Source organism: Microtus oregoni, unplaced genomic scaffold (genome assembly GCF_018167655.1).
Source record: "Microtus oregoni isolate MIOR12 unplaced genomic scaffold, Mior012 000011F_ref0000422, whole genome shotgun sequence".
Lineage (NCBI taxonomy): Eukaryota > Metazoa > Chordata > Mammalia > Rodentia > Cricetidae > Microtus > Microtus oregoni.
The window spans coordinates 1,979,510-2,005,047 of record NW_024543070.1 but is presented as its reverse complement, the minus strand read 5'-3'; the positions used below and the strand labels follow the sequence as shown (position 1 = coordinate 2,005,047).

At 41.8% G+C, this 25,538-nt stretch overlaps 1 protein-coding gene across 11 annotated transcripts in view; it reads left to right on the top strand.

The window, feature by feature from the left end:
* The first annotated feature begins 8,767 nt into the window (after positions 1–8,767).
* LOC121453278 (casein kinase I) overlaps positions 8,768–25,538 on the top strand; it is an 88,695-nt gene continuing 71,924 nt past the window's right edge. For 4 of the 11 annotated variants that reach the window (XM_041659898.1, XM_041659899.1, XM_041659893.1 and 1 more), the window contains exon 1: positions 8,768–9,169. The gene's annotated coding sequence lies outside the window, so the exon portion shown is untranslated. Of the gene's footprint in view, positions 9,170–9,518; positions 9,643–25,538 lie in introns of those variants that run through there. The other 7 variants (XM_041659902.1, XM_041659903.1, XM_041659901.1 and 4 more) reach the window with 5 other exon arrangements.

The following is a 25,538-nucleotide window of genomic DNA, read 5'->3' as shown; positions in this document are numbered from 1 at the left end:
CTAATAGGAGGTGGAAGGTGAGGAAGGGTTTGGGGGTGCGCAGTGGCTCTGCTGAATGTATAGCATACACCTGCAGGAAAATGACCTTATGACACCCAACAGAATAAAATATAAAATTTTAACAAGTCACTTTATATTGACAAGATCAAATTGCTATCATTTTCTTTCATCTATGAATTGTAATCCTAGGATTTATTACAATTTTTATTACTATGCTTAGTGTTTTATTTTGAGTGTAGTAATACGAAACCATTATTAACACTTAATTACATGCAAGTGAATTTGCTGATATCTGGAAAAGTATTCTAAAACCAGATTTTCATTGCAACCTTGACCACGATTTGCAGAACACTGTTTTCACACCTCTTCTAGACTTCCAGTGATAAACTAATGTGTAATCAAAAGAAATCAGAAGTATGTCCAGGGCTGTATAGCCTGTTTGTAGCACAAATACTCTACAACTGGATTGTCTTAAATATTCCCTAACAAGAACTGGTTTTGTTAGGGAACTTGCAAAACTAAATCCAAGCAAACCAACAACTTGCTTCCCCATCACCAAGTGTCCAGATGGCAACAAGAAATTTAAAACACATGTCAGGCACTGGTGGCGCATGACTTTAATCCAAGCACTTGGAAGACAGAGGCAGGTGGATCTCTAAGTTCAAAAGCCAACCTGGTCTACAAAGCGAGTTCCAGGATAGACAGAGCTACAAAGAGAAACCCTATCTTGAAAACCAAAGAACAAAACAAACAAACAAACAACCAAGAAACAAAAAGAAAAGAAATAGAAAAAGACACAGAACTTAGTAAACAAGCTGATTTTTCTTTTTGTTTCCTTTTTAAAGATTTATTTTACATTTCATTTTCTATAATGTTAGTGTGTGTGTGTGTGTGTGTGTGTGTGTGTGTGTATGAATGCAGGTGCTTGAGGAGTCCAGAAGAGGGTGTTGGATCCCCTGAAGCTAGAGTTACTGGTGCCTGTGAAACTCCTGATGTGGGTGCTGGGATCCAAACTCAGGTCTTGTGCAAGAGCAGTATATGCCCTTAACTGCTGAGCCATCCCTTTTGTCCCCATTGATATTTCTTGGTCAGCTAGACCATAACCTAGAACAGAGGCCATAGGCAACATAAGGAAATGGGATATTGGACTGAACTGGCTTCCATTATTGTGAACATACATTGATAAGCATACACTAATACATATGAAAGTAGCAGTTCTAGAAAAGCAGCAAGTGTTGGCAGTGGGTCGAAATGTCTGCTAGATCAGGTGACTCAAGCTGGCAGAACACAAACCTTAGGTCCCAGTCCAAAGGGTTAGGCCTGTAACTGGTAGGGTTTCAGGAAGACGCTGAGGTAGACTGCCTGGTGACAGGATGCAGCTGCATTGGAGCACAAAGCCTTGGCAGGGTGTGAGCAGTTTTGTCAATTATCAGAACACAAGCCAGAGTCCAGAGGGACGGGTGGCAATTAGAGAGAAGCAAGGCTGAATTCAAAAGTTCACAGGGCGGTGTCGGAGCAGGCAAAGGGAAGCCAATGCTTGCTCCTCTCCCTTTGTCCCTCCCCAACCTTATGGCGTGCCTACGGGGGCAGGGCCCTCGCTGCTGAGCAAAGAGAAATTGGGGAAAACAATCATCCAGAGGAAATCAGAGTGCCTTTAGAAATGATATACAGGTGGGGGTCAGACAATATTCCATAAATGTTCACATACATGTATGAACATGGAGACTAATAGAACCTGGAGCAAGTTCAACTGATGTTTTACCATGGGTTCCAAGAGTTTAAGACCACATATCCAGTTCTAAGTTAAAATGTTACTGTAGGGAATACCTTGAAACTTGCTATTTCCAACCTCCAATTACTGTTCGAGTTGGGTTGGAAAAGAGAGATTCCTTGGGGGGCCCTTGTGTCATCTGACAATAGCTGTCTATTTAGTGCTTACTGTATGCTGGGCAATGTGGTAAGTATATTACAGATTTATCATTACATTTAATCTTTCTGGTGTCAGGATGCTATAGGTATTACTGGCCTACTTTGCAGATCAACTAAGGTCAAAACTATTTAAGTAGTTTGTGCCAAGAAGGACTATAGAAGGAATCTCAGAAGAGGTAAAAGTCCACAGTCGCAGAAAGAAAGTCAATGGAAGTAAGAGTTCTAAGTATCTTCTTGCACCAATTTTAACTTTTGTTGGACTTATATATGTTCAGTCAAATAAGAAAACAATGCCCCAAGAGAAGTAGATGAGAGGATAATGAAATAAATAATAAAGAGAATAAAGAAATGCCAAGAGTTTAGCAGTGTAAATTGGTGGAGAGAGGAATGATATGAACACCGGGAATATCCAAGTATGACAGAGATTAAAGAAACAGAATTAGACAAAGAGGCTGACTTCCTTGTTTGCTGTTCAAAGGGCACACGAAGTTCACCCTGCCTTTGGCACCAGTGTAACCCTACCGAGCAGAATGATTTAACAATGGCGTGTGATGATTCGTTTCGAAGCGTGAAGCAGCCTTACCCAGTGATGTACGTTCAGGTCGAAACAGGAGCTAGTGAAGAAAAGTTCCGTGCAAACTCATACCTGCTGTGGGCTGGCTGGGAGTTTAGGAAAGGCTGCAATTTTATTTAGGAAGGGAAGCTCAAGAAGTCCCGTGCTCCCCACACAGCAGGTGTCAGGCATACCGGTGAGTGGCAGAGCTCAAAGTCTACTGTCCGCAGAGCTCAGCTCAGAGGCAGCAGGTGCAGCACAGCCTGCTTCTTCCTCATGGGGACTGACCAGCCACCTAGTCTTGTTTAGATGGGGCTCGTGAGCTGGCGTGGGCTCCTGAGATGAATGGAGGGAATATGATTCCAGAATCAGAGAAGTCGAACAGGGAGGAACAGAGCAGAGATAAATTATTGAGAGACCATCTAGAGAAACCAGGATTTGTGTGTTACCCAGAATTCAAGCTATCCTGCAAACCATTAAGAAAAAAAAAAGACAGCTTTAGCTAACTCTTCCATTTTCTACAAAGCAACATTCTCTGAATAGACAATCTTGTTTAAAAGCTGCCAAAATTTAGGACTCTTAATGGAAAAAAAATTAGATTGCCTAGCAGGAGACTTAGCCACTCTTTTTGGCAAGACCTTTTTTTTTTTTAAAAGGCATTTGTGGTGGTTATAGATTTTCTTTATTGAAGTGCTTTCTCTTAAGTATATACTCTTTTCCTCCATAAGCTGTTTACATGGTAGTCCAAAGGTAGTGTTTCTTATTTACAATGTGTCTGCCCTTTAACTTGTCTTTTAAAGATGAACGACTTCCTACATGAGATGTGTTATTTTGAGGAGTGCTTGGGAAAGAATTTTGTCTTTCCAAAGTTTATGTGCTTACACTTTAAATCCTAACACCATGATGGTATTTGAAGGTGGAGCCTTTGGGAGGTAACCAGCTTTAGTCAAAGTCAGGGTGTAGAGACTTCAAGATGGGATTAAGATGGGGACAAGAGAGATCACTGTCTGTCCCCGTCCACACACAGAGGTAAGGGCATTTGAGGACACAAGAAGGCACGAATCCCAAAGTCTAGACAAAAAGCTCTCTTTACAACTTCGCCTCCCTGACAGTTTGATGTTGGAGTTCCTGGCTCAAAAAAATGTGAGAAAATAAATTCACAATTTTAAAACATTCAACTTGTTATATTTTGTTGTGACAGCCTGCCTTAGTCCATTTCCCATTGAATAACGGAGCACACAGTCTGAGTAATTTATAAAAAGATCTATTTGATGTCTTAGTTGGGATTACTATTGCTGCGATTAAACATCATGACCAAAGACAAGTAGGTGAGGAAAGGTTTATTTCACTCACAGTTCCATATAGCAGTTCATCATCAAGGAGTCAGGATGGAAACTGAAACAGGGCAGGAGCCCGGAAGCAGGAGCTAATGCAGAGGCCATGGCGGGGAACAGCTTATGGGCTTGCTTCTCATGACCTTGCTCAGCCTGCTTTCTTATAGAACCCAGGGCCACCAGCCCAGGGATGGCACTACCCACAATGGGCTGGGCCCTCCCCCACTGATTACCAATTGAGAAAACACCTTAGAGACGGATCTTATGGAGGCATTTCTCAACTGAAGCTCCCTTCTCTCTGATGACTCTAGTTTGTGTTAAGTTGACATAAAACTAGCCAGTACATTTGGGTTCATAGTACTGGAGGCTGGATCAGGAGGCTTAGTGGCAGAGGGTGAAAGGGCCAAGGTGCACGTAAAAGAATGGACTTGCTTTATAACAACCTGCTTTCAAAGTAAGTCATGCAGTTCTGTGAAAGAATTCACCCAATGTACAAAAGGCATTAATCTGCTCTAGGAAGCTCTGCTCCCATAACTCAAATGCCCCCCATCAGGCTCCACATCCAATGTTTCCCAAACTGTGGTTCAGCTTGAATTAAGAGAAGCCCCCCCAAACTGGGATTTTATTAAACCTTTCCGAAGATCATTGTTCTAAGGTATAATAAAGTCTCATGAAAATTTTGTGATTGCCGTAGAGACATTTTTCTACCTACAAAATATTTTTTAAGATCCTTTTCAGGATGGTAGAAACCAGCCATGAAATAGCCGGTGTTTCCTGAGCCCTGAGGGCGTCTGAATCAATACTCACCCCAGACAGGCACTAAGGATAGACCAAAAGCTCCAACTTGGCGAACTTCTAAGTTTATTGGCCTTACTTATATACCATGTCTGAGGGATTGCTTACAGGTGTGTGAATAATGCTCCGCAAACAGCTGTACCACCAAAAAGTCTCACCCCAGCATAGGTGAAACTTTCACTCCTCTATTTAACTTCCCCCACTTTATATATTCTGACACCTACTGAGAACAGGAGGGCATGTGTACGCCCAAGCTGGGCACAAGTACCGTAGGAAGGAGTGACTGGGATGGATGTCTAATGACCTTCCTAACTCCTTTCTTCTATAAGGGAACATCCGGGCCGATCTTTTTAAAAGCTGATTCTTTGAGAATTTCACATGTGTGCTCTGATCATTTTCCTCCCCGGGTACCTCTTTTATCCCCTCCCATTCCCTCTGGACCACTTCTTCTCAAAAAGTCCCTTCTATACTTCCATATTTTCCCCCTCTTGATCCCCTGAATTTAACTAGGGCTTTTTGCAATGAGTAAGGGAGGGAACTTATTGGAAGGTGGACAACTTGTCATTGGCTATACCACTGAAGGGAGAGTAAAAACTGCCTCCCCTTCCCTCAGGAGCCAGTCACTACAGATAAGTCCTCTGCAAGGGATGGGGCCTGATGAGTCCCTCCCCCATCTGTGATGGAACGTTTACAAGCTTGATCATGGGCAGGTCCTGCACAGCAACCTAGCTGCTTGGAGTTCCTGAGGGCAATGGCCATACTATGTCCAGACCACAGCGTTTCCCAGCATCCTTCTTCATCCTCCAGCCCTAACATTATTTATGTTCCCTCTGTGATATTTCCTAAGCCTCAGGCATGGCGTAGACGTGTGTGTGTGTGTGTGTGTGATGCAGATGTTCCATTTAGGGCCCAACCATTAACAATCACTTCTCAGCACTTTCACCAGCTAGGAATCTGCATGAACCTCTACTTACTGAAAAAGAACTTCTCTCACCAAGACTTAAAGTAGCATTAACCTTAACCTATGGGTGTAAACATAAATATTTCGAAGGCGTTTGACACCATTTCAACTTAGCAAAATGACAATGGGAGGTAGATTCCCTCCTCAAGCCTGTGATGTCACCAACCAATGGGCTTTTGTTGAGGTACCCAGCACGAATTCCCTCCTGGGGAGAAGGCTTTGAGTCTAGTGAGAAAGTCAGTACTGATCCCCCTTACAGTTATGCCGCTATTGTATTTGTGGGCACATCAGCAGGACAGTCCGGCTTGTGATGTGCAGGGACCCCCACTGGGTATGACTGGTGAGGATTATCTCTTCAAGCAGCCTGCATAGCACCGCCTGGCTCTGTGAAAGGTAGCAAGAAGGAAGGAAACTTCCATTCCCGTTCTGGTTGGTTTCTCTGTGTCCTGCAACCAAAATGTCTGCTATCCTCAGCAATGAGATCTTACCTTAGTCCTGGTGGGCGATCCACAGAAGGGAAACAGGTTTGCTGTTTTGGGAGTCTCTGGGGCCTCCCTGGTCAACACTCATAGTGAGTATCACAGGGACTGGCTCAATTTTGTGGACTGCATGCACATAGTGGCAGCTGTTCAGGAGACCATAGTAAGGTCTGTTATGCTTAGAGAATAGCATTCCACAGCAATTGCAGAGGAAATCTGCTACGCAAAACTTTCCCATAGCTTGAGGTAGCTGTTGTCTGTATGTGACTGACATTCTCCCTGAACTTTCCCATAGCTTGAGGTAGCTGTCGTCTCTGTGTGACTGACATTCTCCCTGAACTTTCCCATAGCTTGAGGTAGCTGTCGTCTCTGTGTGACTGACATTCTCAGGGAACCCTTACCTTTGCCCATCTTGATTGCAGGATTCTCTGCAGATGAAGTGAGGAGAATGCGTTTTTTCTACTCCCAAGCTCTGTTGTTACAGTGTCTCATTTTGTTTTCTTTTAGTTTGACTACTTGATTTTTCTTAATTACATCTCTGCCCCAGGTATTTGACCCTAAGGATAATATTGAAAAAGAAGTAGACTAGTTTTATTTGGGAATTCCTCAGGCTTTATCCTGGTCAACCACCAAATCACCGTGGCAGCCTTCTGATTACAGGTAAATATGTGGGAAAAAAAAAAAAACCCCAAAGGTGTCACCTGGTTTTGCTTTGTTTTTAATAAGCATCTTAATCTCATAATTTCCTGCTTATAACTAACCAGGATCCCTCTTTCTTCTGCTCGATACCTCATTTCTTAGGGAGGAGGGAAAATGGCCAGTTTTGCTTTCCACAGTATCTCTCTCTCTCCCTCTCCCTCTCCCCCTCCCTCCCTCACACACACACACACACACACACACACACACACACACACAGAGCAAAGAATTGGTAGGAAACGGAGCTCTTCACAAAAGAGGAATTTGACAAATGAAAGTTTTCAGTGTGCTGTGAAAGACTCTAACTACTGAGCACATAACGGACAGTGCAGGAGTAACAAAGAATCTCAGCAGTGTATATGTGCCTGGAGAACGGCAGCGTCAGCGTGAGTGACACAAGCCAACTGCATTGGTTTGCAATATAGCAGACTGGAAAGCACACACTGTCTGCTTTGTTGAGACGTTATGTTCTGAAGAGCGTTGTTGCGATGTCTTTGGTTTGGCTTTCCCCCTGCTAATATAAACTATTTTCATACTGACGTTGCTTTCTTCTTACAAGTTATTGGAAGAGGCTGAAAATTTAATTCCTATCTAGATTTCTTGCTAGTTTCAATTCATGAGTTTCCAGTCAAATGTCAATGAAAAATACTTAAGTGTTAGAAATCTAAACCTTCTCACCCACATCTAATTAAAATATATTTAATCCACATATTTACATTTGTGGCTTAAAAGGGTTGGCATTACTTATCGAAACTTGGCCTGGCCTGGTGAATTACTCAGGCCTGTGATTCCAGCTACATAGGACGTTGAGGCAGGAGGATTACAAATTCAAAGTCTGCCTTGGCTACAGAGTGAGTTCAGTGCAAGCCTGGACAATTTACTGAGACTGTCTCAAATAACAAGAGGGCTTTAGATGTCTCACCTCAAATACAACGCTTATTTATCGGAGGTAGAGAGCATATGCGGAATGATTGGGCGTGAAGGACAATGTATTTTGTAGGCATCTCTCTTCCATTTATTGAGAGAAGTTTTACTCCAACACTTTTCTAGTACTGGGTCCTTGGAAGATCAGTTTTCTAGGCGATGGGATATGTTGTGCGAGGAGATAATTACCTGTGTCTGAACACGTATACATCTTACCTGTTCTTCCAACACACCGGTCCTCTGTATCATGGACTGAACTTCAGAACTCCCGAATGCTAGGTTATTTTCTTTCACTAAATCTCAAGCCAGTCCCAGCTCCCTTAGCGCCAACGTGCCATCTACCTGTCTCAGCCTCCCCAGTAGCTGGGATTACAGGCCTATGCGGCTGCGCCTGGCTGTCCTGTATTACACAATGATGCTGTGTTACTCACGAAGCAGTGCTTAATAAACAATATAACCCTCTGCCCTTTCCAAGTGGCCAGAGTGGCCTGGGAAGTGGATTTTCGTTTGAGCTTTACAATTTAACGATTTGAGTCACGTTTAGAGTCCAAACTCCTAGAGCTTCATTTGGAAAAAAAAAATGGCAATAATATCTATGACACAATTTTCGCTCAGGGGATGGTGACCTGAGCTCGCAAATGGGAACCACAAACCATTTTTCTAAAAGCACCCCGAGTTCGTGGTAGAGCACTTGGGGGTCAGGAAGAGGAGACCATCGGCCTGGTCTTGATTTGCTGGCATTGTTCAAGGCCCTGCCACCCTGGCTGAGCACCGATGCCCTGAACGCTCTGTCCCTTGATTCTCAGTAGCATTTCTAAAGCTCGCCTAGTTCTTCGCAGACCTCGCTTTGCCAGCCTCCCACGGCTTCAGAGAGAAGCCACCAGGGACCTACAACCGCTCCCCTCCCGCGCGCTGCTCCTGCGAAGGCGGGGCGGGGCGGGGCGGGACTTCAGACTTTCTAGGTCGTGTCAGCCAATGAGCGCGTGGCCTCCTTTCCGGCCAGCGAACCGACCAATCCGAGCCGGCCTGTGTCATCTTCGGCTCCACTCGGCTCTTTTCGCCGCTGCGGGCTGCTTGGGGGCCTCGGCCGCTGGAGAGACGAGACGCTTTCCTTTTTTTTTTTCTTCTCTTTTCTTTCTTTTTTTTTTTTTCCTCTTTTTTTCATGTGTTCACTTCCGGGTCCGGTGCCGCTCCGGATGCTCGAGGCCGAAGGATGTTTGACCTCCGGATAAGCGAGGCGCCGCCGTGCATTCATTCCCGGTTGCATCGGTGGCCACAGCCGCGGCCCGGACGGCGACTCGGCGCTCAGCGGCGGCGGTAGGTGGCGCCGGCGGCGGCGCGCCGAGCCGGGAGACGCGGGCCCGTCCTCCTCAAGCTCGCGCCTTCCTCTCCCCGGCCTCGTTCATCTCCTGCGGCCGCCGGCGGCGGGGATGTGCCGGCGCTGACGGGCGGACGCGCGCGCCGGGCCGAACCCGCTGCTCGCGGCTGCGCCTCTGAGGTAAATCCGGTCGGCTGAGGCCCGCGGGCAGGCGGGCGAGCCAGGGGCGCGGGCGGCGGGGCGAGGCCGGGCCGGGCCGGGCGGCGCAGGGGCTGCGGGCCGGGCCGGGGAGGGGCCCTGCGGTCGCGCGGCTGCCCGAGCTCCGGGGCGGCGGGGAGGTGGAGGCGCCGGCGGCGGCGGTGCGGAGCAACTTCCCTGAGCCGAGGCGGCGGCGAGGGACCCGGTGTGCCGAGCCTTCCACCGACTCGGAACTCGGCCGAGCCGTTCGGGGAAGGCAGCGACGTGCCTGCCGCGGGCTCTGGGGTCGGGTTGGTGTGTTTACCCGCCCGCGGGGGAGGAGGCACCGCGGTTCCTGGGTGCGCGGTGTTGATGGAGATCCTGTGTGCTGCTGGAGTCGGGGGAGTTCGGGCTGTGCCGTCCACGATCACTCCTGTTCGCCCACCCCGTGTTTCAGGACGAAAAGTTAAAAAAGGGTGAGGGAAAGTCTGAGTGGCAGCAGGCTACTGTTGCTCCAGGCTGGGCATGAGTTGTGGCTCTGTTGGGATGAGTATCCGGGTTTAGGTCAGTGCCCCGTGGAGCAGTCAGTTCAACGGGTACTTAGTATTAGAAGATGAAATACCTTTAAAAAATAAACGTACGAAGACAAACTGTTTTTATTCTTGCAATTGCTTCTTGTGATTATACTTGGCGTTTGACCACAGGTAGAGATATCGAACTATGAAAGTGGAAATAAATCAAATTTAAATGTGTGCTTCTTTGAGGAATCTTGGCTTTCCCTGTAAACCCAAGGTGGGAGAAAAATAGACACAAAGTTGTTTAAGAATCATTAAATTTAGACGTGAGACTGGTTTAAGAAAATATATTATGACAGAAATCTCATGCTTTGCTTGCTATACATTCTTAATTGCTTATTTTTGAGATGTGCTTACAGCGTTTTATAATGGTTACTTAACTTTGCTTTCATTGTGGTTCTGCCCTAGGATAAACTTCATATTTTGTATATGAGCTTTCCTAGCTGCTCAGAGATTAATATTATATTTATAGGCACTGGAAGAATGGTGTTATCACGTACGTTGTGTGCCTTTCTCCTACATTCTTGATAGAATGGTATAGATAGTTTTGCTTTAAGTGAGCTTACATTTCTGGATATGTATCATGTAGAAGGAATCCATACAGGACTTGGGAACAGAAAGATTTTATTTTGTTTTATTTGTTTACTTACTCATTTTGGGCTTTTGAGACAGGGTCTGACTACATAGCATGGGTTGGACTTGAATTCATTGTCTTGTCGAGGCCTCTTGAGTGTTAGGATGACTAAATAGTGTTCCGCCGTGCTCTTAATGTTGGTATAGATGAGACTTTTTTTTGACATTGTGCTGTATCTTGAGGAATGGTTATTGATGATCTATGTACATCCATGACCCCCCTTTTGTCAGCTTAAATTTGATGAGTTGTGTAATTATTGACATTTTTAGTGTTAGATTTGCAAATGTATACCGCAATTCTTCTAATGACAAAAGTCATTTGTTGCTCTTTTCAAAATCAAGTACTGGGATTAGAATCAAGCGATAATCTAATGAACTCATACCCCCTACCACTTGATGTTATTAGAAGAATGGGTAGAAATATGAAGATGACCGAGACTCTAGCTACCTTCAAGGGAGAAGCAGGCATGGTTCAAATAATTGCAACCCAAGCTTCCTGTAGGTTTTATTAGAGCTGGATGGAAGCATGGGGTGCGTGTGCAAGACACTAATTTGAAGGGAGTTAGGAATGAGCGTGGGGCTGTGACACTGTGTTTGGGCCTTAAATGTTTTCATGGGCACAGGGGCTGAGCACTGTCACATGGCTGGGTGTTAGGGCACCTGTTGAGCTGGCTGCAGAGCTGCTGTGAAGAGGAAGCTGGGAAAGTGGGTGGAGAGCAGGCCATGGCTGTTCAGAAGGCCTTGTGTTTAACAGTGAGTCAGCTGGAGGTGTGAAGGTTCAAATGTGTCTCTTCTGTGGTGACAAGAGGTAGACACAGAAGAACTGCTGTGTTTAAGAAAACAAATTATAACCCAATGGTTAGCTGGCTGTCATCTGTGCTACCGGGGGGGAAGCAGATGCATACAGTGGACATCAGTTTATACATGGCTTTATAATTTTTCTTTACTTACATTTGATTATGGGTGTGTCTGGTAATCTGGTAATTGGTTTTACATGAAATAAATAAGGACTGTAAAAATGACTCAGGGAGAAATGGGAAGCTCTCCAATTATTTCTGTGTTCCCTCTGATCCATCCTGTAATCTTTTTCCTGCTGGGAACAGAACAGATCATTTCTATGGTATAGTTTTTTTTTTTCTTCACAGAATAGAAAAAATATTGTTTTAATTATAAAGGGCACCCCCCCAAACAAAATATACAGTTAAATAAAGGGAGTGGTAAAATATTAAACAACACAACACAATGCAGGCCATTGCATAATCTGTTACTGTGAATACATTTGAAGGTGAGATTTGCAGAGAAAAAGGGTCATGAAGAAAAAAATCTACGCACGAAGAAAATTAACTGTAATAGTAAGATGATAAAATGAGAATAACTACAGTTCCAGGTAAGCATATATGATGTTTTTGTCATCCTTTTATTTTTATTTTATTGGTTTCGTGCCTGTATGTGTGTCTGCATGAGTGTGCTAGATCCTGGAGTTACAGACAGTTGTGAGCTGCCATGTTGGTACTGGGAATTGAACCTGATTCCCCTGGAAGAGCAGTCAGTGTTCTTTACCCCTGAGCCATCTCTCCAGCCCATTTCTAGTCATCTTAAGTGTCAGCAGACTCTAAAGTAATTTAACCCTTAAATCACTATCAAAGTAGTGCTTAGAAAAATATCACCCTCACACCATCAGTTTCTGAGTGCTTGTAGAAAAGTTACAGTGACGGTTTTTTCCCTCAAATTTCTCTCTTAATATTAGAAAGACATTGTGACTGAATTTATATTATCTTGAAACCTCCCCCTAAAAAACAAAAGCTACAATTTACTTTTAAGACCACTTTGGACTTTTCTGGGGGCTTCAGTTAAATGATGGGACTCCCCTTATGAGAGCAGGGAAGTCTAGGTGATTGTAAGTAAGCTGTTGAAAATATGTCTTGGGAATAACAATGTGTATTTGTATCCCTTTTTTCTTGACTCCATAGTCACCACTATTGTTTTTCCCTTCAACTTTCATATTCTTTTTCTTTTTTCAAGCAGTTGGCATTTAGTGATATTATTTGATACTGTTAGTATGTTCCAGTATTGGCTCTTTAAGAAGGAAGTTAGCTCTTTCTTTGGAAGTGGCAGTCTGGGGATATATGTCTTTTCCCAGTTGCAAATAATCTATAGGCTCAGAAAACAGTTTCAGTGACAAGCATTCCTGTTGTGTGGATCCACAAGACAGAATCATACTTGGGGTCTCATTTTTTGAATCAAGTATGCGTAATTTGTTAAAGAGGAAGGACTCTGGATAGCCTGGAACTTCTTAGAAAATATATAATAAAACCTGGGGTTATAGCTCAGTGGCAGAGTGCTTGCCTAGCAAATACTGAAGGAGAGAGGTGTATGTGGGATTATTTTAGATACTCACTGTTAGGCCTGTTTTCCTAACTCACTTCCCAAAGTTGGGGTTGAGAAACTGTATGTGTTTGAAGTTCCTGTCTGTTGTGGGACCTGGGGTTATTATGTTTCTAGACTCAGTCTCTCACCTTAGCATTTCAAACAATGAGTATTAGTGTGCTAGGGGAGAAAGAAATACATTTTGGCCAACCTAGTTTGAATTAAGTTTAATAAATTTGTGGCTAAATCATATCAGCTTTTATTTTTCTAGCTTTCAGTGGTTTAAGACAGAAACATTGCATCAGTTATATCAGCCTTTTCTCTTTAACTACTTATGCTTTTTTCCTCTAGTATAGTAACATCAGACTTGAAGTTGTGCTTAAGTTTCTCTGTGTTTAGCCAGTTCTGGATTGCCTAGAAGAATCTTTGTGTGTGTGTGTGTGTGTGTGTGTGTGTGTGTGTGTGTGTATGCGTGTATGCTTGTGTGTGTGTTGGGGAGATGAGATTGAGGGTTGGGGTTGACTCTGCTTTTATGCTCTTCATTGAGATTGAGCACATTGTTGTGAAAGTGCCAAGGTATGATGCCATATAGGGCTTCATTTCAGAAATTGCTGATAGGTATCAATTGTTAGAGGCCTGATTGGTGTATAGAATAACCAAAGACTCTTGGGGAGGCTCATTATAGGAAGATTGCCTCGTAAGTGACCTCTGCTTGAACCCACTCCTGAGCTTAAATGATACTTTCTTCTCCCTGAAGAAGTAATAGAGCAAGCGCTGCATGCGGTGGCAGTAAGCTACTCGTTTCCTCTCGAACTTTCATTCCTACCAGTTGTCCCTCCCAAGAATCATTTGTGTTTAAGCCTCCACAAGCCATCGGTAGCAGTTACATTTGCTTTTGTAATCACATATTGCAGTAAAACCTTGTTCAGCAAATTCTGAGGTCAGAAACCTGTGTGTATGAGAACCATTTGACTGCGTTGGAAAAAACAGTGTAGTAAAACCAATTACAGTTGAGATATGGGGGAGGGTGAAATGATTTTAATCCAGGACAATTTGTAAAGGCCCCATAGGAAGGCTGCTTCAGTGATGTGAGAGGCAGTGCTAGACTGCACTGTAAATAGACCTTGTTTTGTTTTAGCTGCGGTAAATTATTTAGTGCCCCTGAGCTTTTTGTTCTGAAGATAAAAAAAGAAATTCTCTTTAAAGCTAATTGACATCTGTTGATAAATAAGTCAAAGAGGACCCTACTAAAATCTAATCTAATTACATCAACTTTGAGACTTCTTTAGTAGCTAATGACTGGTTGTTTTTTTTTTTTTGTTTTTTGTTTTGTGTGTGTGTGTGTGTGGTTTTTTTTTTTTCTGCTTGTTTTTTTGTTTTTTGAGATGATTTCACTCTGCAGTGCAGGTTAGCCTGGAATATGTAGCTCAGGTTGATCTTGAACTTCAAATCGTCCTGTCTGTCACCTTCCCAAGTGCTAGGATTATAGGCTTGAGCCACTTTGCCTGACTGCATCTTCTTCCAAGACACAAAGGAAATTCTGGTTTTCCTGACCCTACCAGAAGGTCATTTCTCAGAATGCATTGTTTAAATATCTAGTCATGTGATTGCATAAAGTAGTGCAAACTACACTTGGTCAGATTTCCTATGCTATTTTTCAGGTTTTTTGCAGTATCAGCATTGGAGTAGAGCCTTACCATTTCAGTAGCTCTTCAAGTTGAGTAGGCACTGGTAGGGTGAATTGGTAGGGGCGAGGTTGTTCTTAGAAAGTAGAAATAACACGCCCTTGATGTGTATCAGGAGCACTTGAATGTGGTGCAAAGCATGCTGGTTTGATGGCTGAAGATTGCTATGCTGACCTGCCTAACTTAGCTCAAGTTGAAAAGGAGAATTTGCAGGTAAAATAAAACAAGGTCCAGCTTGAGAATGATACAGGGATATGCTGCTTATGTGGGATGCACTGCTTCAGAAGGCTGAAATGCAATGCACAGCTGTGTGCAGCTTGAATTGGGAAGGCCCAAGGCTGAGTCTTGTTGTTTGCCTTTCTGTGACTTTGCTGGCTCCTATCTGTGCTCTCAATACATCCTTAGACTGCTCTCAGATCACATTATAGACTCGCATCGGCAGAGGAGGGGGTGGAGCTTGCTTGCCTGCCCTCTTTCATCTTGTCACTCCTTTCCAAATGAGAAAAACCTTAGCACTGGCCCACCAGTATATTTTTTCTTCATATTTTATTGATCAGAATTAATGGTGCACCTGTTTTATCCAGTTAGAACAATGAAATAGAGTTACGTTTGGTGTCTACTGGTCAGGATATACCCCTTGCTCTGCAGTTACACAGGGGAGAGAGAATATTTTGAAAATAGCGTGAGAAGGAAGGATGGGGAAATGAATATTAGAGATACAATCAATAGTGACCATTACTACTTGTTTTGAGACTGAAATAAATAATGCATGTCAATACACTTTGAACTCCACAGCGTAGTACAGATGCAATGGATGAAAACGACTCATGTTGCTGTCTTAAATGTACTCTGGGCTGAATATTCTTCAGTACTAAAAATATTGCTTGTTTTAAACTGGCTAACTTGACGCGCTAAAAGAGGCTATCCAAGTAGTAAGATTTTATGCTTTACATGGCACTGTTGAAGCTATTCTGATTTCAAATAAAAAAAAAAACATGAATACATTTATTTAATTATTTACCAAATTACTGCCCTCTGGTCCTTGTTCAAAATACTGCCTACACCTTTGATCTCAGTAGACCCCTTTGTTCCTCACCCCAAGTGGAGAGTAAGTGCTCTGTGGAAACAAAGTGAAACAAGGAAGTCAGACACACTTGCAGTTGTGCAGTCTCAATGACAAGAAGAAAGGGTGGTTTCTTACCAAATTTGAGAACAGGAGACTCAGTGGGGGGTGGGAGGGAAGGCGTGGGAGAATCACAGTTTTAAAATTGAGTGAGTCATGGGGAGGTTGAGTGAAATATTGATGTCATGCGCTTGATTAGTAGAACTCTCATCTCCAAATTACTAGTGTCATCGCCTTCTGACCTACAGGTGGGAGGCCATCAGAGGAGTCCTGTCTGCAGTGCTGGTGAGTCAGCCCAGCCTCTCTAGGACAGGTGCTGTGTTCTCAGTATTTGGAGGCAGGCAGCCGAGTGCTTTTTTTCTAAATAACAGATTTTTTAAAAAAATTTCCCTTCAGATAAGCAGCAGTAATGAACACGAGTGTATACCTGTGCGTCGTACACTCACTGAATCTCAAGCTTGACCTGTTTCGGTGAAAATGGGAAGCAGAATGAGGATATAACTAACCGCTTACATATTTTCATTTTGAAGAAAGTTGTATTAGACTTTTCCTTTCTTCATTGTATATTAAAGAAAGGCATAGATATATATGTGTGTATGTAAATATATTCACCGTTTATTTCCCAAAAGAATATGTTAATGGAAGTTATTTATAAACTGACATTTAGAATTATTTTTACTTTTCTTCTTTTAGTATATTTCTGTATTTGAATTTTCCATTATATCTGTGTATTTCTTCATCCAGTGTACATATGTATGTGTGTATGTAAATGTATGTATATGTGTGTATATACATGTACATGCATTCATATATCCTTTTTTGAGTAAAGAGAATAGATTTCTAGTAAGGAATGTTTTCTGCCAGCTTAGAATTTTTACACATAATTGTATTACCATTATGTAATACCATGAAATAAATGTTCCTTGAATATATTGATACATATTTTTTTGATTCTTAAAATTGGATACATCTTAAAAGTTTTGAGTTGTGTGTGAGTGTGTGTGCACGAGTGTATGTGTATGTATGTGTTCATGTGTGCACGAGTGCATTTGCTTGTGAGTGTTTTTGTAGAGGCCAGAGTTTAATTTCAGGTACCCTCCTCTCTCTTCACCATTTTTCATTTTTGGTTTCTTGAGACAGGTTTCTCTGTGAAACAGTCCTGGCTGTCCTGTAGTTCACTTTGTAGATCAGGCTAGATCAGGCTGGCCTCAAACTCTCTGAGATCTGCCTGCCTGTGCCTCCCAAGTGCTGGGATTAAACGCATGCGCCACCACCGCCTGACCTGGCTTTTTTTTTTTTTTTTGAGAAACTACTTTATTTAAATATTTTTAAAACGTGCGTTGGCGTTTTGTCTTTGAGAGGGTGTCAGATGCACTGAACTGGAGTTACAGACAATTGTGAGCTGCCCTGTGGGTGCTGGGAATTGAACCTGGGTCCTCTGAAAGAGCAGTCAGTGTTCTTAAATGCTGAGCCAACCATCTCTCCAGCCCCATATATTTTGAGGTAATATCTGTTACTAGATCTGAGCTTTCTATTTCCGTTAGGATCCCCTGGGATCTACCTATCTATGTTACATTCCCTCCACCACCACCCCATACTGGGATCACAGGTTCGCACTGCTGCCATGACCAGCAGTTTTACATAGGGCTGGGTATCTCATCTCAGGTCCTCATGCTATTGCAGCCATCTCCATAGACCTCTGAAGTTTTAAGTTAAAATTGGCCATGTGACACCTTTTTCATATAAATGTATGTTCTAGAAGTAATATGTTTCATACACAGTATTTTGAAATGATTGTGTTGTATATTTTTTAGATTTGTTTTTGTAAGAGTACTAGACAATGTATTAGAATGTGATATATTTAGAGCTAAAATTGTGTTCAGAATTTCCTTTGTGAAAAGGGAAGTGAAAATGCTTTTTTCCCCTTATACCCAGTCGGTGTCATGTTTATTTTCTATTTCTTTGAAATACTTACTCTACCAGTGAGTATTGCACCTTCATATGGTAGGCGAATATGTTTGGTAAAGTAGTGGAGAAGAGAGAATATTCATCCTGTCCCGTTCGTCTTATGTATGGCTTATGCTGTGCAGACATATGACTGTGAGTCCTTATAATGAAATTGTAATCAGGGATTGCCTGGCACCAATGTGCAGGTGTAACTACAGGCATTAGTGTTGGATAGGTGGCATTTGTTGGTGCAAAGGTTTATAAAGCATTATTTTGTATTCATTCCTGGGATCTGAAAGTAATAATACCACCCATGATATTTCCTAAATCTAATTCTTCAAGACGTGGAATCTTGTGATATCAATTTTCATTCAATCAAATGGTAGATTATTTTCTGAGTTCATTTCTAGTATGTGAATGTCAAGATATATTGTGGCTAAAATATCTTTATATAATTGATAGTCTATAAATGCTTATTGCTGATAAGGTATTAAAATGTCACCAGTTTAAAAAGTCATTCTTTCATATATTTTCTGATCTGTTGAAAGTTAGTTGATTAAATGGAATATGTATTGTATGCTTTGCTAATTATCTTAATACTGTCCTTATGAAAGTTTTTTGTTTTGTTTTTATTATTTTTGAAGAGCAGACAAATAATTTATGAGCATTTAGGATGAGAAAATCAGTATTGGGCAATAGTGCTGCACACCTTTAAACTCAGCACTTGGGAGAGGCAGGTAGATCTCTGTGAGTTTAAAGCCTTTCTGGTCTATAAAGAGATTTCCAGGACAGCCAGGACTGTTACACAGAGAAACACTGTCTCAAAAAATCAAAAAGCAAAACAAAAATCCACCAAAAGTCAAATAAGTAAAAATGATCTTATTCTATATATTTTTCCCCTGTCGTAAGAGAAGAAAAGTATATTTATAAGACTGTGTTTGTAGACCTGAGAGTGTTAACACTTCGTTAGTAGATGAGTGGAGAGAAAGGGCCCTGGAGAACATTTTTCTACCAGTGGCGCTCAGCCCAAATCCCTGTTAACATTTTCTTAGGATGTTACCCAACTAATTTATATTTGAATGTGGTGATTGAGCCAGAGCATTGGCATCTTTTAGATTTCTTTAGGCTATTCTAGTTGGCTGCAAGGTTGAAAAGAACTGATTTCTTCCTTTCCTTATAGACACCTTTACCACTAAAAATCATTGCCTTCATGCTGTCATTTTAATTGGGGATGAGGTATGGAAATGGTAAAAGAAATGCGTGGGAAGGGCATGGTGGTTCATGAAGCTATTGTCCCAGTGTGCACGAAGCCAGTTCAGGTGGATTGCCCTGAGTTTGCGGCCAACCTGGTCTAAAGAATGAGATCAAAATAAATAACAAACACACACATAGACCCAGCTATTATCAGAGGATCAGATTCAAAAAGTGACTTCTCATAGCATTGAACCCAGCTTCCTTGGTGAGGCATATTTATTTCACATTAGTAATTTTTGATAAGCATAGCATCAAAGCTAGAACATTTAGGATATCCTGTAAAGCTTTCTAAAAGGAAATTTATCAAGAAGAAATTAGAGCAGCAACTAGGGAGTACTCTTGGAAATATTAAGAATTAAGGAATAAAAACACATCTCTAAAATTATCTTTAAAGAATGCTTGCTGATTAAAAGTTAACTCATTTTATGTTATATTAATCATATTTACAAAATCATTGGGTTGTTTTTTTTCTTTTCTTTTTCTTTCTTTCTTTTTTTAAGGTTTTGAGACAGAGTCCTGGTTTATAACCCAGACCACAAACCCTTGAATTTCCTTTCTTAGCTGCTAAGTGCCAAGATGGCAGGAGTCTCCATGGGGACAGAAGAGACTTAAGTGGACCCATAGTAGACTCTACTTCCTCCTCCTCTTTTGTATCAGGGCTAACAAGTACCTCTGGAGTTTTCCTCAGCAGAAATATTTTTATCTCAGTAATAATATATTCATACTATATTGTCTGTATTGAGTATAGTTAGTATATGTATACACATTAATACACTATGATAATAATAGATGTGTATAGGATTATTTTGTCATTGATGACTACTTGAGGTCCTTTTTTGTCTCGTTTGATGCTAACTTTGGCTCAGGAGTAACCTTACTCATTTTCAGCTCTTTTGGTCTGACAGAATGGAAGCAAGCCTTCTATTTATTTATTTATTATTTATTTATTTATTTTGTGTGTGTGTGGGGGGGGGGAGGACAGCAGGGCTTCTTTGTGTAGCCCTGGCTGTCCTGGAACTCAGTATGTAGACAAGACTGGCCTCAAACTCAGAGGTCCACTTGCCTCTGCCTCCTGTGTGCTTGGGTTAAAGGTGTACACCGTCACTGCCTGGCAAGGGAGCAAGCTATTTTTATTATGAATTCAGTTCAGTTCCAACACACTCTGCATGGTGGCAAGTTTTTGCCATTATTCCACACATTGTAAGGATTAGATTTCTAAAAACTACTCTGATATTTAAGAATTTGTGGTGGTAGCCGGGCGGTGGTGGCACACGCCTTTAATCCTAGCATTCGGGAGGCAGAGGCAGGCGGATCTCTGAGTTCGAGGCCAGCCTGGTCTACAAGAGCTAGTTCCAGGACAGGAACCAAAAAGCTACGGAGAAACCCTGTCTCGGGAAAAAAAAAAAAAAAAAAAGAATTTGTGGTGGAGAGCTTTAATAATCTATACATAGGATTTGGAGAACATGTTATGTGAACGTTATGAATGACTTTTGGAGATTATTTTTAATTTGGTAAAATACTACAGTACCATAATAAAATCAACATGTAATAAGGAGTAACGAGCACTGCTTCACAGGATTGCTGTTTGTTATTAATAATTTTACTATGCAAAAGGTTCTAAAATATATTTTTTTATTTTTGGCATGAATTGACTTGTTTTAAAAATGCAAAATCTGTTCTGAGATGTTATCATTAGTATTCTTAAAATTCTAAGCTATGTATATGGTGTGTGTGTGCATGTGTGTACATGTGTGCATGTGTTATGACGTGTGTTTGGAAGCCAGAGGATAACTCTAGAGTTAGTTCTGTCCTTCTAGTTTTTGTGTGAGTCTGGAGTTCAGGTTGCTATTTCTTCATGACAAGGTCTATTATATGATGAGCAGTCTTGCTGGTCCTTTAGATTTTTTTTTTCAGTGTTGGGGAGTCAATCCAGGGTTTTGTGCATGGTAGGCAAGCAGTCCACTGATGGAGGAAGGTCATTGGCCAATAAAGAAACTGCTTGGCCCTGTGGGCGGAGTAAACAGAACAAAATGCTGGGAGGAAGAGGAAGTGAGGTCAGAGACTTGACAGCTTTTCCTCTCAGGAGCAGAAGCCTGAGAGAGACGCCATGCCCCGCTCCCGGCATGAAGCTCCGACCCAGGATGGACTAGGCTAGAATCTTCCCGGTAAGACCGGTTCTCACAGATTATTAGAGATGGGTTGATCGGGATGTGAGAATTAGCCAGTAAGGGCTAGGGCTAAAGGGCCAAGCAGTGATTAAATGAATACAGTTTGTGTGTTGTTATTTCGGGGCATAAGCTAGCCGAGCAGGCGGCCGGGGTGCTGGGAACGCAGCCCCACCACTCTTATTACTTCAGTCCACCAGTTTACGTATATCCCTAGACCCTTACTTCTTTATCTTATGTATTTGTAGGTTTCATTATAGATTTGGCAAATGTGTGGTTTTCTTTTCTTATTCAGTGTGTTGTCCAGTCCTTACTGGGGTGTGTGCAGACATTATACCACCTGTCGAAAGTCCTGAGACTTTCTGAAAACTAAAAAAGGGGCTGCAGAAACTTTGAAAGAAGTTGTGTGGTTGTGGATGGGTTTGCATCTGCTTCTTAACAGAAACTACTTAATAGGAATGTATGTATATTACTTCCCTGGACAGTTTCAGTAGGTGCTAGTTAATATTTTTTACTTTCTTTCTTGTAAGTTTATGATCATCAAAAGGACTTTATTTTAATTTGCATTAGTTCCTTTAACAGTTATTGAAAGTCCCTCCCCTCACTGCTTTTTTCCTGCTTTCTTTAGTCCTTTCCTTACTGAGTAGCTAACCCTGGATCTTGGGCCTGATGGAGGTCCCAGATGCATAGTGTTGGTTAGGATGCTCAGTATGGAACCATTGAAGAAGTCTGGGTATTCAGTTGCTCTCTGGTCTCCAGGACTATATCAAGGGTTTTGCAAATGATAACGTCATGTCAGAGCACTTACAGGAAACCCTCTTTTTATACATTTTGACTCTGCCTCAAACCTCCTTAATGACAGAGTCAAGGGTGTGGCTGTAATGTCTGTTTTAGTTTCCTTGAACTCCTTGATTTGTTTCTAAGTCACTGTTGTAAATATCTTTATACCTGTATTGACGCCCCTTTCCTTTTACTTTCTTATTCTTATCTTCTCTGTTAGCTTTCTTTTTCCCTTCTCTTCTTTTCTTTGTAATCTCATTTATCTCTTAAAATGGTCCTTAAGAAACTTAAAATTGTGGCATTATGTATCTCTCTCTCTTGCTCTAAATAAAGGTCAGAAACAAATCTGGATTTTAGTCGTGTAGGAACTTGCCGTAGGGGAATGACACTGGTTGTGAGATGCGGTGTTCTGTGTGTATGCTCTTGCTGTCTTTTCATCTGGAAGGGTGTGGACCAGTGAGCACTGCTGTCATGTGCTTGTTCCCTGTGCTTCTGAGTTTTCTAAGATACCAGGCTCTTGAGGTGCACATTCAGCGCGAGCATGTTGAACCTCGTAGATAGCCAGCTTCTGTACTTAAATGACAAGACCCAGAGCTTACAGTGTGGTTCTCTACACTTGGCATGTGTTGAGAAAGCACTGTACTTTTGTTTTAGTACATAGTATACTTTACATTACTGCCCGTTTAAACATTCCATGTCAAAAACTGTCTTATTTGATTTCTTCATTTCTGTTTGTCCAACAGTAGGCCTCTAATGGCTGTGAATTTATTGGATAAATGGGTTGTTCCATCTTTTTATTGGGAAGATCAATTTGAAAGATGATGTGAGTGTGCGAACATGCACTTATGCACACATGGGTGGGTCGGTCCTGTCATCTTCTGAACCTGAAACTCTCCTGTCTGTGCCTCCCACAGCACTGACTGGAGTTACGGGCCCATGGACTCACACCAGCTTTTTATGTGGGTCTCGGGGATTCAAACTCAGGTCCTTGTGCTTGTGCAACAAGCAGTCTTACTTAACTGAGCCATTTTCCTAGCCCTTCAGCTATTACTTTTAAAGTTTTATTTCTAGAGTAAGCTTTTAGAATTATTTAAAAGAAACTAACATCTAAGAGCTTTTATTGTTTAAATAAGGTTAGTGCATGTATGTTGTTATCTTTAGTGGTGGTTTTTAAGTGCTGGGGATTGGATATGGGGCAGTGTACATGTAAGCCTGTGCTCTTACCCTCTTTTTCCTTGTATTGTGAGGCAGGGGCTCATTAACTAAGTAAACCATATATCCTTGAACTTGTAACCCTTCTATTCATCCTGTCGTGTTGCTGGGATTTTTAGAACAGACTTCTAGCTCAGCTTTTTTTCCCTTTTTGGATTGTAGGATTTTGGAGAGTCAAAAATTACACTATTAAAGACTTTTGATCCATGTGATACTGCATTTTTTTGGATATTGCATTTCTTGAACTGTAAATGCCTTACAGCTTTATAATCATTGTTCCTTCCTTTTTTTTTTTCATAAAAATGGCTATATGAATTATTACTCCCAAATTTCTGAGAACATTTTCAATGATTTGGTTATTCTTTTAAGCAGTTTTTAATGTGTGCTGTTATTGGGAAGAGAAGTTGAGTAGCATGACTTTTGCTTTTGAGGACATCAGATTAAAAGAAATTGGGGTATCTTTATACTAAATAGAAGAGCAAAACATTGTACTCTATGCTTCCTTAACATGGACAGTGAAATGCAGAGGCTTGATCGGATTCAGCTGCAGATGTTTTGCTTCTTTTGGAAAGACGTGATCATTCTTCTTATGATCTTAACAGTCATTCCTCATCCTTGTTTAGTTCCATTATATTCACCAGGAGTCACATATTGGTGGTATTTAATTCTCATTCCTTATCCTTTTAATCCATTTAGTAGATGAAAGTAAGTGTGTGTGTGTGTGTGTGTGTGTGTGTGTGTCTGTGTAGGCCAGAGATTGTCATCTGGTGTCTTTCTTAATTGTTCTCTATTTTTTGAGTGTCTCTCACTGAAGCTGGGTCTCAGGATTTGGCTAGAATGGATGGCTAGCAAGCCCTGCCTAGGCAAGCTGTGCCTGCCTTCCTAGTGCTGGCATTACAGGTGCATGTTACAGTTTCTGGTTTTAGTTCAAAGAGGGTTGTAGTTCAAAGAAGATACTGGGGCTTAAACTTTTATTCCTGTGTTTACATAGAAAGCACTGTCCTAATTAGCTTTCTCTCCAGCTCTGGAATATTTTTTCTTTTTTTTAAGCCAAGGTTTCTCTCCCTGTGTTGCTCAGGTTGATCTCCACTTTAAGATCCAACCTCAGCATAGGATTACAGATGCAAACATATAGCTTTTAATTTGCGTGCTGGCGATCTGAACCCAACTCCTTGCTTGTGTGACTGAACCATCTTCCCAGAATATGGTGCAATACTTTCAATGAGGCAGTTTTCATCAATTAGAGGAGATTTTTACTGTCTTTCGAATATTTGAGGATTCTATAGTTGCAAATTTTTTTGATGGCTAACCTTTATTTGTGACCTGAAAATGAACGCTCCTGCTGCTATTTCAGTGAGTCACAAGCAGACTCATACAGAAGGTAGGAAAAACTTTGATCTAGTCAGTGTGTGTGCCAAGCTGAGGTTAAATAAGGCTACTCAGTCTCCTGGTTTTGCTTTTCATAATGAGTCCTTTCCTTTCCCTTTTCCTTTCGTGATTTTGTTTAAAATGACCCCAGACCTACTGCTGAAGAGCTGAATAGTATTCCCAAGCAAAAGAAAACTGGTGTGTTGTGGGGAGGATAAGTACTTAGTTCAGGTGCGGGTATAGATATAATGTTGTAAAGTGTTTCAAAACAGAAATATACATGAAATAAGTTTGTATATTGATTTGATTGGTTTATTGAACTTGTGTGACTTAAGAAAGAGTCTGAACAAAACCCTAAATGCATTTTTCCTAGGAATAGTGGTCCAGTGTTTGATTATTTTGTATTTGCATTGACCTGATAAACATAATTATTGTGAATCAGATGTTTTTGACTTTGCTGATGAACAGGAGAAAATAATTTTCAATGAATATAAAAGGCATGTTTGAAAAGTTGTAGGTCATGGAAGAACAGATAATATTCACACCAATCCTTCTGCTTGACTCCCCTATATCTACCTCCTTGGTCCCTTCCAATTTCATGTCCTCTTTCTTTTTAAATAACTCACCAAGTCTAATTTGTGCTGCTCATATACTCCTGGCTGTAGGGCCAGCTACTGGAGTGTGGCCCACCTACCAGGCCCACACCTTTAAAGAAAACTGACTCTCCCTCCCCTAGCAGTAATAAGTAGGCAGCAACTCTTTGGTTAGAAGTGGAGGCTGTGAGACTCCTCCTCCCTCTATGTTATGTTGGCTGGCTTGATCTTGCAGTCTTATTCAGGCCAACACAGCTGCCTTGAGTTCCCAGAGCAGTGGTCTTTGTCATGTTTCAAAGGCAATTTCATGCTTACACTCCTCACCTCTGGTTCTTACACTCTTTCTTCAGCCTTTGGGGCATGAGCAGGAGCGTGATATTCCTCTCCTGTTTGTGGCTGAGTGCTCTACTGACACAGTCTCTACTCTGATTGGTTGGGAGCTTTGTGCTTACCACTGTCTACTGCACAGATGAACTTCCCTGATGAGGTTTGAGGGCTGCAGAGAGACGAATTCAGGGCACAGTTCGATACTGTGTCTGTTTAGCAGAATAACAGTAATAAATTCATCATGGGGCTTGTGAGCTCTGCAGCTGCAGATTCATAGCCGTTTATGGTACCAGGTATGAGTTTTCTCTTCTGGAGGAGACCTTAAAACCAAGTAGAAAGCAGC